Source organism: Rhipicephalus microplus, chromosome 1 (genome assembly GCF_043290135.1).
Source record: "Rhipicephalus microplus isolate Deutch F79 chromosome 1, USDA_Rmic, whole genome shotgun sequence".
NCBI classification, from domain to species: domain Eukaryota; kingdom Metazoa; phylum Arthropoda; class Arachnida; order Ixodida; family Ixodidae; genus Rhipicephalus; species Rhipicephalus microplus.
Window position 1 is genome coordinate 155,918,223 of NC_134700.1, and position 12,469 is coordinate 155,930,691.

Sequence of the window (12,469 nt, forward strand, 5' to 3'; positions counted from 1 at the left end):
ATCTTGCGGCTCGCTCTGTCGATCTTTTTCGCAGAGCGAGTACTTGTTCTTCAAGGTCGATCTGGAGCGAGGCGTACCACGATTGTGTCTTACTGGTGCCTCTCCTTGTTCACAGCCTAAATGATGGTGGCCCAATAATGGTACAAGTGGTTAAGCAGACGCACTACATTTCATCCACGGTGTCTATTTATGAACCTCACTCGATCATCGTTGCCGAGATATTTTCCATTACAATTCCTGGCATAATGGTGACGCTATTGTTTCATTTTCGCTGATGTATTGAACCGTAAATGATTTGTAAACAGCATCAATAAAAGGTTCCGAATCGACAAACGGTACTTGCGTTGTCATGATCAAAGAAGTGGTTTATTAGATCGCTTGCTTGGAGGCTTCGTAAAAAAGGGCCATTGTCACAGCACAGTAAACTCATGCCTTCTCTATATTTAGGAGTTCCATGTATAGCATGCTGCCTCGTGAAATCGCTCATAAATGTTTCATTCTGCGTTAACGTAGATTGTTGTGCAGAGAAAGCATTTAACATCATAATTAGACCCTCAAAATGAAATGAAAAGTGACATTGAGAATTTCTTTATAGCCAATCATTTTTGTATAGCGCCACTTCAGCAATCAAACAATAATAATGTATGTGACTCGTTTCGTGCTCACGATGTCTGTACTGTCATCTTTCTCAATACGCGGCCATGAATGTGGTTCCCTATCGTGTAAGGGGGAGGACGTGGGAAGTGAACACTCCTCTCGTACAATTAAATACTGGTTAAGGAACCTCAGCAGTGAAGAATAATGAAGAGCCCTCCGGTAAGGCTCACGCATCTAACCAAGAATTTTTCTGTTCAGGATAGACTAACGAGCAATTCTCTGATAATGAAAGCGCTCAGAGCTCGTGCGAGCATGTTCATTGTTTTTAGTCACATGATGTCAATTTTGTACGTTGTTGTAGGTAGAATAAATACCTTAAATTAATTATGTCATGCTAAAATTTTCACATGGCGTATGCTAAAAATAAACAGACTAGAGATTCAGAGAAAATGGTTTTGATTTTTGGCTGCAACACTTATAAGAGACAGCTTTGAAGAAAAAATGTTAAGTGAATCGAAAAATTGTTGCGTTGCAGCTTGAAAAGCTCTCTTATTTGATTGTGGCTCTTACAACAGGCGCAATGTTGCCGCCGTGCTCTGTAATTTTCATGTCCTTTTTTGTGATAACGAGCAACAGTAGCGTGGGTGCGCTCTGTTGCACGTTTCAATATGTGATAATAAAGATACGCTAGCGCTAACCCTTTTTAATCGGGCATTTAAAGCTTACTTTTACAGCGGGGATATGACCATTTCCACTAAAACTCGTGAATTTCACTCTGTCGCAGCTCAATGCCTTTGTCTGCCTGTCTTTTATGTGCAGTATGCTCTATTTTTATTCAGCTGTTGATACAACTTCGTCGTCGTTGCAGGAGCTAATTATTAATTTCAATCTAAGTTCAATCGTTAGCTTACCGGCTCCACGCTATGCAAAACCCTAGCACGTACGCCCCAAAAATGAATAATAATCATATATTGAGGTAAGTTGCATCTCAACGCGAGGTTAAAATAAAGAGGAGAAAATGCACGGCCGATCAAGTTCTTCATTTAATACCTTTTTATATAAAATAGGATCGTGTGAGCGCTTAACATAAAAATGTTGTTACAGACTTCATCGCACAATAATTCCAAAAAGATCTGCAAGTTAGGAGACCCGCTATGTTAGCTCATTGGCTACGCTGTTTCTAATTGCTATGGTTAGCTCGAGCTGAGCTTGTGCTAAGTTCGGCTAAAGTTTACCCAAGCTCCTGGACGTGAGTTGAATTACTGGCCAGTTCCGTTGAACTTCCATGAACACGAAATATATAAATGTTCCTGTGGTCACGTTGTTCTAACTCGAAAGCTCAAGCGTATTCATTTCTAGTGAGGATGTTAAGTTTAATTATTTGGAAAAAATTCTTGAAGTAAAAAAAAAACAAATTGATATAGAACAAATATTTTTCTGACATTGCGTGCCCCGTTAAATGAACGCATGAAATGCACTGAAAACATTGGCTTGCACTAAAGACGTTGGCTTACTTGTAATTATGGGGAGATATCACAGGCCTGTGGCATTTCAAGTTTCATGCACAACAGTACCTACACCGAAAGTTACGAATCACTTTAGGACTCAGCACGCAGTCCGAGCAGTTTTCTTTTGAATTGCCTGGAACCTCATTTTGAAGAACGGTTATACCCTTCGGATGGCATTGTTTGCAGGAATCGTTAATTTGCTTCTGCTCGTCAAAGACTCGCCAAACAGCTTTTTCCTAAATGGGAAAAGAGAGGTGTGATGGAGGGAATGCCTGTAGCCTATTATTCACAATGGCTCTTGGTCGAACGCATATTTTTCGTAGTTTTTAATGATGCGGTTGTGTCTGCATGCGCCAGGGCAGATAACGCTCGGCAGCTGCATCAATCATAGATTACCATTGGCAGAAAAAACGCCAGGCCTGCGCGGAAGGCGTAGCACAGTCACATCGAAGGCTAGAAGAGCGGCCTTTCAGAGACTTTTCGAAACACTCATTGGGTAACTATACTGCAAGCACACTTGCGTGATACACACTATAGGTCATGCTATTTTTCGTTATTCTTCTGAAAGCGTCGTATCCGCTAAACACATGCAAGGAATTTTGTGCCGATTGCTCATGCAGTGACTAACGACGATTAGGAATCATGGCTGAAGTGGGTATGCGCCACAGTTAATAGGGGAACAAGAACAAGCTTTTGTGATAGATTGGAGCATTGGACGGTTCACTCGTTACGCTATTCGCATTGTGCAACAACTGGTTGTTGTTTTTCTGCTTCAAAACGCTTCCTAAGTTGTATTAGCGCTATTGCTTTCCCGATACCAAGCCTGACTAAGGCAACTTTGACAACAAGTTCCTAGCGCCGGTGTAGCTTAGTGGTAGAATACTGGGCTGACACCCAGCGCACCCGCGTTCGTGCCCCACTGTGTCATTGATACTAGGAGAAGCCTGTCTGAGGCAACTTGGACAACAAGTTATAAGCATCGGTGTAACTCAGTGGTAGAATAGTGGGCTGGCACCCAGTGGGCGTGAGTCCAAGCCCCACTGTGTCATTGGTGCTAAGTCTTTTTCTCCACTTTCGCACAGTGTGGTTACGGATACCGGCGGCGGCGGCGGAAAACTGCTCGTGACCCGAGTTGTGATGTTATAACAGCTTTCGCTGTAAAAAAAAGAAGAAAAGACCATAATACACTTTTCGTAGTTTTCATGTGTGCACATCGCTTGACAGTGACGAGGTCTGGGTTGCTATGATTGGCCGCTATCATAATTAATAAGCGTGAACAAGTGCTTAATTTGCCCAATTCGTCAAGAACAGGCATTGGCAGTTGTATTAAGCGTGCTGTGTGATCTCTTTAGACTTTGAATAGCACTTATATTTGAACGTTTTGTGATATATATGCTCTATGACATGTTCGCAATGGACAACTAAGCACGTTTTAAGGTACAGATATATTATGAGTTCCTACGTTTTTCTCGCTTTGTTTAGCACGCAAAGCGCAAGAAAGTCGAGAGATGAGCGGCCGAGATAATTGTAGTCTACGACGCAGTGATGCTAATCTTTTATAAAGCGTTGAGAGCTTCTCCATGATGTTGTGCCCTTGTTAAGATCGATAATGTGCTCTATGTTTCACCGCTACTGCAGGCATGGCAATTTGTTGCTACATGAAATATTCTGTATCGGAGCCTCATGACATTCTTTCTTGTGATGTCTTCTCACTTTCTTCGAACGCGTCCAATTATTTCTATTGAAAATATCCTTTGACTGCTCTAAATAGTTCACGCCAGCTTAATGTCATACTGACATGAGAAGTACAATCCTGCATAGTTTTTTTTAAGGCCTAAGGAACGAATTCATCTTAAAAGGTGAACTGGGCCTAGTAGACTATCTGTGCCATGTGTAGTGTTGTGCCCCAAAGAAGCACCTTCCCTAATGTAGTGTTCTTGTAGTGTATCCAGCTAGGCTGTAGAAAACTCAGCTTGGTTACCTTGGTTACCTAAAGTACGTTTTGCTACAATAATAAATTGATACTCTTCACATGTATTCTATCATCGCGACCCAACGAAAGACGACACACAATGCAGTCTGCTAGAGACAAGGCAGTGTTCCACAGTAACAATGCACAGACAGAAAAACAGGCCTTCCTGCTACGACGTTTTATTTATGTGGTTAGTTGGGGCGGACTTTATGGTGTTGCCTTTGTATTGATTTATTTGCTTGGGCTTGTGAGTGCGATAGCATCATGCAGTGAAAATGCATGTAATTTAAAGTTCATTTATGCGTTATGAGAACCGACGTCGTGAATCCGTTTCCCTGTTAGTTCTATGGTTAATGTTTCAAAATCGGGAGATACGAAGTTTTCGCAAAAATATAACAAACAGTTCAAGTCGAATTGATTAAATTTCAGGACTTATAGCATGAAGATAAGAATCCCTCTATGCTGATGATTCTTTTAAATCATTGTCCTTAAAGTGCCCTCGTCCTCAGCATGTCACATGTTGCATACGCGTAAAAAAATTCGAAGGCTAACGTGTTGCACAAGTTAGATCTTGAAAAGAAACACGGCATTACAAATCGTCGCAGTCTTGTTGAGTGTGGCCGTTGACATCGTGCCAGCAAGTAAAATGTATGAAAGAAAGCTGTCTTCATCTCGTCAAAATAAATAACAATACCAGTATGTAGTACGTTCTTAATGAGGTTCGGGTTTCGTCAATATCTTCGGAAAATAACTTTTTGGGGGGCAATCACGTCTTCAGTACAGTCATATTGTTTGTGAAAATATTAAGAGCTTGAAAGTTAAATAATGTCCTTCAAAGGAAATCGAATGAAACAAACAAAAAGACTTTACTTTTGTCCAGCAGGACGCGTTTAGCGCGTAGCGGGCGTCTCCCACGTAGGGAGCGACATGGGAATAATACTTGGCGGCCACTTCGTGGGCCTGCTGGTCGGCGAGAAGTGAGCTTCTGAGGAACCTTTCTCACTTGTATGCCGGGATGAGCGTTTCTACACTCCTGGAGCATGTGTGCGAGTGTCGCCGTGGGTCCGCATGAGGGGCACAAGTTGCCGGGGTACACATCGGGATAGAAAACGTGAAGTTTGGCAAGGTTTGGGTACGTGTGAGTTTGTAATAAGCGTGTAAAGTTAGCGCCTGCGGTCTGTTAAGCTTGTGATGCGGGGGCGCATAAATGCGGCATTCAAGGTAAAAGTGTTTTGCGATGCCGTTGTAGCTAAGGGGTGCATCCCGATCGGTCTCTAACTCGGTGAGATGGGGTTGCCCTGTGGCGGCGCCGTCAGTAAGTGCATGCGGGGGCACTCGGCAACCAGCCTAGATGAGCGGGGAACCAGATGACAGTGCTTCAGGGTACTCGGGTCTGCACTATGGAAGATGCGTAACGCCAGGTCAGAGACGACGCCACGATCGAAGGCTTTGTTGGCCGGTCTGGAGTCGCTGTAGATAACTTCCCGTTTGCTCTCGAGCACACCAATGGCTATAGCTACTTGCTCCTCTATTTAAGGATTTTGGGTGAGGATCGTGGCGCAGTTAAGAATCTCCTGCGTGGACGAGACCGTGACCGTGGCGAAGACTCGGTTGTTGCGACAGGCATGCGCTCGTGAAAGAGACGTCGTCCGCCACGTGTATGTGCTTACAAGTGCTGCAAACTTCTAATTTCTGCTATTGGAGCTGCTCTCGTGCTTGATAAGTAACGATTGGCTTCACTAAATACCGTTATATGGCTTTGATCTACCACTGCAAATTAGCATTTACCGATAAGTGTGTGTTTGGACTATCAATATGAGCCGTTAAAAAAAGAAAATAAACATAGTTGAACTAAATTCTCAAAGAGAAAATTGTGACGATCAGAGGAATAAAAAATACCATGCAGCAAAGCAAGATAAGGTAGGGAGATCAAAAAGAAGTCCAATTGAGGATGAGCGTCTTAGATACATCATTAAAAGGATCGTTAAAAAAACCTGGTTGCAATTCAATAGCGGAAGATTTGTGAGACTATGTCACACGATTCGTGGCGCTGCCTGCTTCTCTTCTGACTGCCGCCATTTTAACTTGTTATGCACTGCAGGAGACAATCTCTTGCACTACAGTAGACCTACGTACGCGCTGAAGGCCCGATATATTTATAGGTACGCTTTAGGGGGGGGGGGGGGGGCGAGGTTATTTTCTACCACCTCTAGCTGCGTACCCTGTCCATAAGTCTAAGCGCACGAAAACGAATACAAGAATGATGGCAGAAAATCGGTTGCTTTGTTGTCACTGCATCGTTGCGTATAAAAAAAACATATCAGCTTTTCAAGAATGCTACAAAAAGTCGAGGAGAGGGCTTTGCAGAAGAAACACAGGAAGATTTTTGCAGTGGCTGCAGAAGTTGAACGCACAGCGCGAGAGGATGTGGGGAGGAGATTACAAAAAAGGCCTTCGGCGTTCGCACCCACCAACACTCTACTCTGAATGGAAGCATCGACGAACGCTTTGAATCACGCACAAGGAATTAAAACGAAAACGGCAAATTTTGTGCGTGTTTATACGCCCCAATGTAAACTCTGTGATAGAAAATAGATTTTCTTTCCTGAAAATGGTACCAATGTGCATTTGGCCAACTCTCGCGCATTGCTTGGTTTCAGGAATGCTTGTGCGATACCTTTATATCCACCGTTTGTACCTTTGAGTACTATTATGCGCGTTGCATTTCGAACTCGCCTAGCCTGACGACAGACCGGGAGTACCATTCCATATTAATTCGCACGGGGAAACACGAAACGAACAACAGTGTTGTTTTGTTTCCTGTGCGTGCATATTCAAAGCCACCGAAAATTTCGTTTTTTTTTCTTCGATGCTATTTCAACAGAAGTGGGAAACGAAAGCCTCGCACTGAATGCACTACCAGCTTGCCAACAGCACAATGCAGCTGCAACCTACATAATAAAGTGAAACCTCGTTGATAAGATCACTGCTCGTACGCATTTAGGGGTGATATGAATTTTTTTTTTCGATCCCGGCCAAGAACCCCATCCTGCTATGTAGTGGTCTACGGTTGTTGGGAACCGATTCGCAACCCGCGACTTTTGATACGACCGTAACGCTATCGCACAGACACCAACAAGTGGTTGCCGTGTTGTCGCGGAAGATGCGACAAGCGTGCGCGGCCTCCGAGATTTCACGCGAAAACCTTGAAGGCCCGTATGCAGTTGGTGCCGGTGTCGTAGGTACAAATACAACTGGTGCAGCATTTTTAAAATTTTTAAACGTGTCTATACAAGCTGTTTATGTCGCGCAGTCTTTGCACGTTGATGCCAGCCGCGTCCTGGAGTATCAGGTATGCTTATGAAAGGTGGACGAGGCGCACACGAGGAAGCTGATGATCTTGGCGATGGAGCTAGGCCTCCCAACGTCAACTTGGACTATTGCTGGGGACACGCAGAGTTGCGTACTCTTCAATTGTGCGGGTACGGCCAAAGGATAGGCGCCGCACCATCACTATAAGAAAATAACAACAAATAACAGCAGTTCTGAAATTTCCTGATCTTTTACCAAGCTCGTGCAAAGCACCCCTTAAGTTGTTTCCTCCACGGTACTTTAGGTCATGCGTAAAAGCATACAAAGTTTGATTGATTTATATGTGGTGTTTAACCTTCCAAGAGCACCATATGATTATAAGAGACGCCGTAGTCGAAGGCTCCGGAAATTTCGACCACCTGGGGTTCTTTAACGTGCACCCAAGTCTGAGCGCACGGGACTACAACATTTCCGCCTCCATCGGAAATGCAGCCGCCGCAGCCGGGACTCGAACCCGCGACCTGCAGGTCAGCAGTCGAGTACCTTAACCAATAGACCACTGCGGCGGGGCAAAGGCATAAAAAGTTAGCAAGGCGTCTTTTTTCGTAAATGCGAAGCGATTATTTATGCACTTCAGGCACTCTCAGCATCCATCCATCCATCCATCCATCCATCCATCCATCCATCCATCCATCCATCCATCCATCCATCCATCCATCCATCCATTCATCCGTCAATCCGCCCGTCAATCCGCCCGTCTGTCTGTCTGTCTGTCTGTCTGTCTGTCTGTCTGTCTGTCTGTCTGTCTGTCTGTCTGTCTGTCTGTCTCTATGTCTGTCCGCCCGTCCATCCGTCCGTCCTTTCGTCCATCCATGCATCCATCTGTCCATCCGTCCGTTCACCCGTCCATCCATCCACCCATCGAGCTGTCTTCATCTGGGTGCTCTTGTGATGAGCCCCTTCATTTCGGGTAAACGAAAACTAGTATGGGAGGGTACGATGTAAGCCTATTTGAAAGAAATCTGTCTTGACAGGCTATTGACAGTTTCAATTTACCCAGGAACGGTGAGAACGGACATGGCCGATTTTAATGAGTGAGTATTAGAAAAAAAACAGACATCGACAGCATTGACCCAATGAATGCGAAGAATAAATGACAGAGTCCCAGAAGGAAGTGATCACCAGCATTCCGAACGCAATGAAGTGTTCTACCACTTAGCCACAGCAGGTCTCAAGACTGCTTTTGAAAAAAGACGCTATACAGGCCTAACGTTGGTCAAACGTTAATCCTGGTTGAAATGCTGGTCATCATTTTATGAACATTGCATATGTAGTCATACAATACAGCCGTCACGTTTGGTAAACGTCAGTTGCAGTTAAGCGCCATGCACTGGAGTTGGTTTATGTAGCATGCAGTGTCCAGGGCTGCCATTGTGGTGAGCACAAGAGTTACATATCAGTTTACCGCTTGTAGTTTCCGATGTCACTGTGGGAACGTTACGCAACAGTAAACACCTGATTATACAGAACATATGCGGCTGTTTAGCATGTGGGTGTCCGTGCATCTGTTGATATCTTTAGCGCCACTTCGTGAATGATCATGAGTGATTCGGAGGTACATCGGTAAACCTTGAATCTTCTGTAAATCTTGCCCAGTAAATGAGACTTAGCGTCAATGGTACTTAGCAGGTGTCGGACGAAATTAGTGTCGAGTGGAGTCCCCGTCTAGTTCTGAAGGAACTGTCCCACACACATAACACACACGCACACACAATATTCCCGTCAGAACTCTTCGTTGGAGAAACACGGCTAAAGGTAAAGTTGGACTGATATTGGCGAAGGTAACTGGGCACTGCGAAAAAAAAGAGAGTTTGCGAGAAAAAGTTTTCCTGAATTCGGCCCTAGAAATAATTGAAAGCGATCAGAATATTTTAAAATGTTCACAGATATGTTGTTCAATATTTTGCTATTCCTAAAGAATGGGCCACACTACAAAGTACATTTTACTGCGGTATAAAAAATACTATTTCATGCCATGATGTAATGTTGACGATTCAGGCGCACTAAAGCTTGCGTAGCAGGGATGTTTTTACCTATTACTTTTTGGATTACTAGAAGATGTTAGTTTTGGAATCGATTAGTTTTTTTTCACGAACGTACATTACAGGAACAGAAGAAGCCATTTACCTAGTTTTTGCTGGACTCGGAAAACCTCATGCATACTTGATGCTCTTGCAGCTTTTGTCTAAAACAAACCGTGCAAACTGAATAAATAACATTATTCACGCGTGTTAGCTCCAGTGAGGCCTGACAATGCGCGTTACAAGAACTGAGAAAAACTAAGCTATCAATTGAAGCAAATATTTTCGACCATATAGGCTTCTTCACTGGTGGTATTAAACTTGTTTTGTACCCAAACTAAACATTAAGACATTGCTATATTTTTGGCGTAACGTTCACGTGCAACCATCTGGAATATCTTCGAACACCTCTTGGGAATCACGAATATCTTTTTAAATGGCGTATAGTGCCGTTTGATGAAAAAGGTATGCTTCGGACTTCAATTTATGCTAATACTGCTACTCTTCTTGAAGAAGGACCATAAATGTTTTCAGTACAACGTAGAAAAAGTAAAAAAGCACCAAGAGGACCAAGAAATAGTTTCCCTGCTGGGGAAAAACAATAATGGCCAATCTTTGTTTGCGAAGGTGGCTTCGTTGTTTAAAAACTTTACACCTGTGGCCATGATGGAACACTGGATTACAGTATGCGATGGTGGCGTTTACATGGGCAGGAAGTTTGGTACCACTTGCATACTTTATGAGCCATTTTGCATTCTCGCTCTCTATACGTTCACTCGGCAGATCACTTTGTGATCGCTTTTTACTGTAGCAGTAAACTCCAGTACTAAACCAAGAAATTCGCTTATGCAGCGTATATATCTTTTGCATACTGCTTAACATAAACATACGAGTAACAACCAAGTGGTTAGGATCAACGACACACCTAATGATCATGATAACGAAGTTTGAAGTTTAAAGTCAGTAGCTGGGTGCTACTGCTGTTTATTGCTTTCTCTAGCTTGAACGCTCCCAGTCAATACGAATATACTTTGCGAAAACAGAGTGAAAATGTTCCATTTGCAACATGACCTCAACCACGTTTGCTGAACAACGCGTGAAAAAAAAAATGTTCCTTCTGACATTCAAATAAAGTTTGCCTTTGCTGTATCTCTATAATTTTCAGGGCTGCTTTTTGTTACCTATCTATATTTCTTTGTGATATACTTTACAGTTTTTTTATTGTCCATTCTTTGCCTGATAGCAAAAACTGTTTTATGTCACACTTGCCTCAAATATCACGCCCCTGACGCTTATGTAAATGGTACTGTGTAGGTTAACTGCTTTTTAATGAACAGCCCGCAACGAAAAAGGAAGAAAAATCCAGCCAAACATATTGTAGAACTTAGCTTCACCTGTGCTCTGTAGCTTAATAAGAACCAATTTGTAGCTCAATAAGAACCCGCAAAAATTATCGACGATCTCTTTGAAAGGAACTTTGATGGGATGCGAAGCAGCAGCGGTGCGCACGGCGTTGACCCGGTTGAAACGGGTGTCAACGCGTGTGCTAGAATAACAGTTTGAAGAGAAACTTGGTGTAGCGTTTACTCAAGTAAACATTTGTTTGAAACGCAAGGACACGGTAGGCGGGTTGGCTTTCATGTAAGTTTCATAGCAGATAAACCAGCCGGAAGAAGGTTTGCACTCGACGTGCGGCCGAGCGTTGCGGACGATGGAGACGGTGAATTGAGCGAGAAGCGTGTTGCAAGCGGGCGGAGGAGCCAGCAGCCGCGGGGGCTCTCAGCGAGCATGCTGCGAGTGAGAGAGAGCGATGTCAGCGAACACCTGCGAGGGAAGCATGTGAAGGGAGCGTTACGCCAACGCGCAGTTGCGGCCTTAGCTACTTGGCACCGCTCCCACACCTACGGCGAGGGGAACGGTTTGCGGCACGTTCGTACGGACGACCGTAAAGTACGTATGGCGTTACACACGTGAGTGTGCTGAGAGAACTGCTTCGCATTTAAAAAAAAGTGAGATAACAATGCTTGCCTGGGTGATAATGTCTAAATAAAGGAGAATGAATTTATGGTTGTCATTGTAGCTTCCTGTAGTTTTTGACAATTTTGTTTATAAAACAGATCATCTACTGTCGCAGATTATTGTTTGATCATGTAAGCTTGTCTGTCGCCTTTAGAAGAACCAGCATTGGCAAAATGTCTCGGCAATAGGTCGAGGAAACGTGAGGCAGTACCTCAACGTGCCATGACCGGTGCCTCTAGACGCCACGGCGAGTAACTCGACCGAAGGCTCACGGTGTAATTGGACAGATGTATGGACGCCTCGCGCACCCTAAACCTATCGACTGAAGGTCATGCTGCAGGCAGAATGGTTACGTTGGAGTCTCAAAGCGTTTGACCGGTTAAGGGGTTTTAAGGCGAAGCGATTCTTAGTGAACTTGAGCGACTTTCAGCGTATTATCTATCTATCTATCTATCTATCTATCTATCTATCTATCTATCTATCTATCTATCTATCTATCTATCTATCTATCTATCTATCTATCTATCTATCTAGCCACCTACGACTTTTAGCGCTCCTGGCCGTTCCGATAATGGTATCCATACCAAACTTGGTATGGCATAACATGATTAGTCATAACATAAAAATCATAAGTTATATGTCAGGAATTTCATGATTTATACTTCATGGCCTTGCAGCTCTTCCGGTGGTTTCGTTCACATGGCATGTTGCAAAACAGGTTTTGTATTGCATGATTGCATGGCGAACACAAGCGACAGACCCTAACAAAAAAATCATGAGATGCGTGTCATGTAACAACATGACTACATGCCACACTCATGATGAGCTGGCGGCTGTTTCGCTAGCTTCACTTATACCAAATTTGGTATAAGGTACGTAAAAGGATGACGAAGGTATGATACTGGTACTAACATAATAAACATTACATGCGTGTCATGTAACGACATGACTACATGCTACGCTCATGAAGTGCTCGCGGC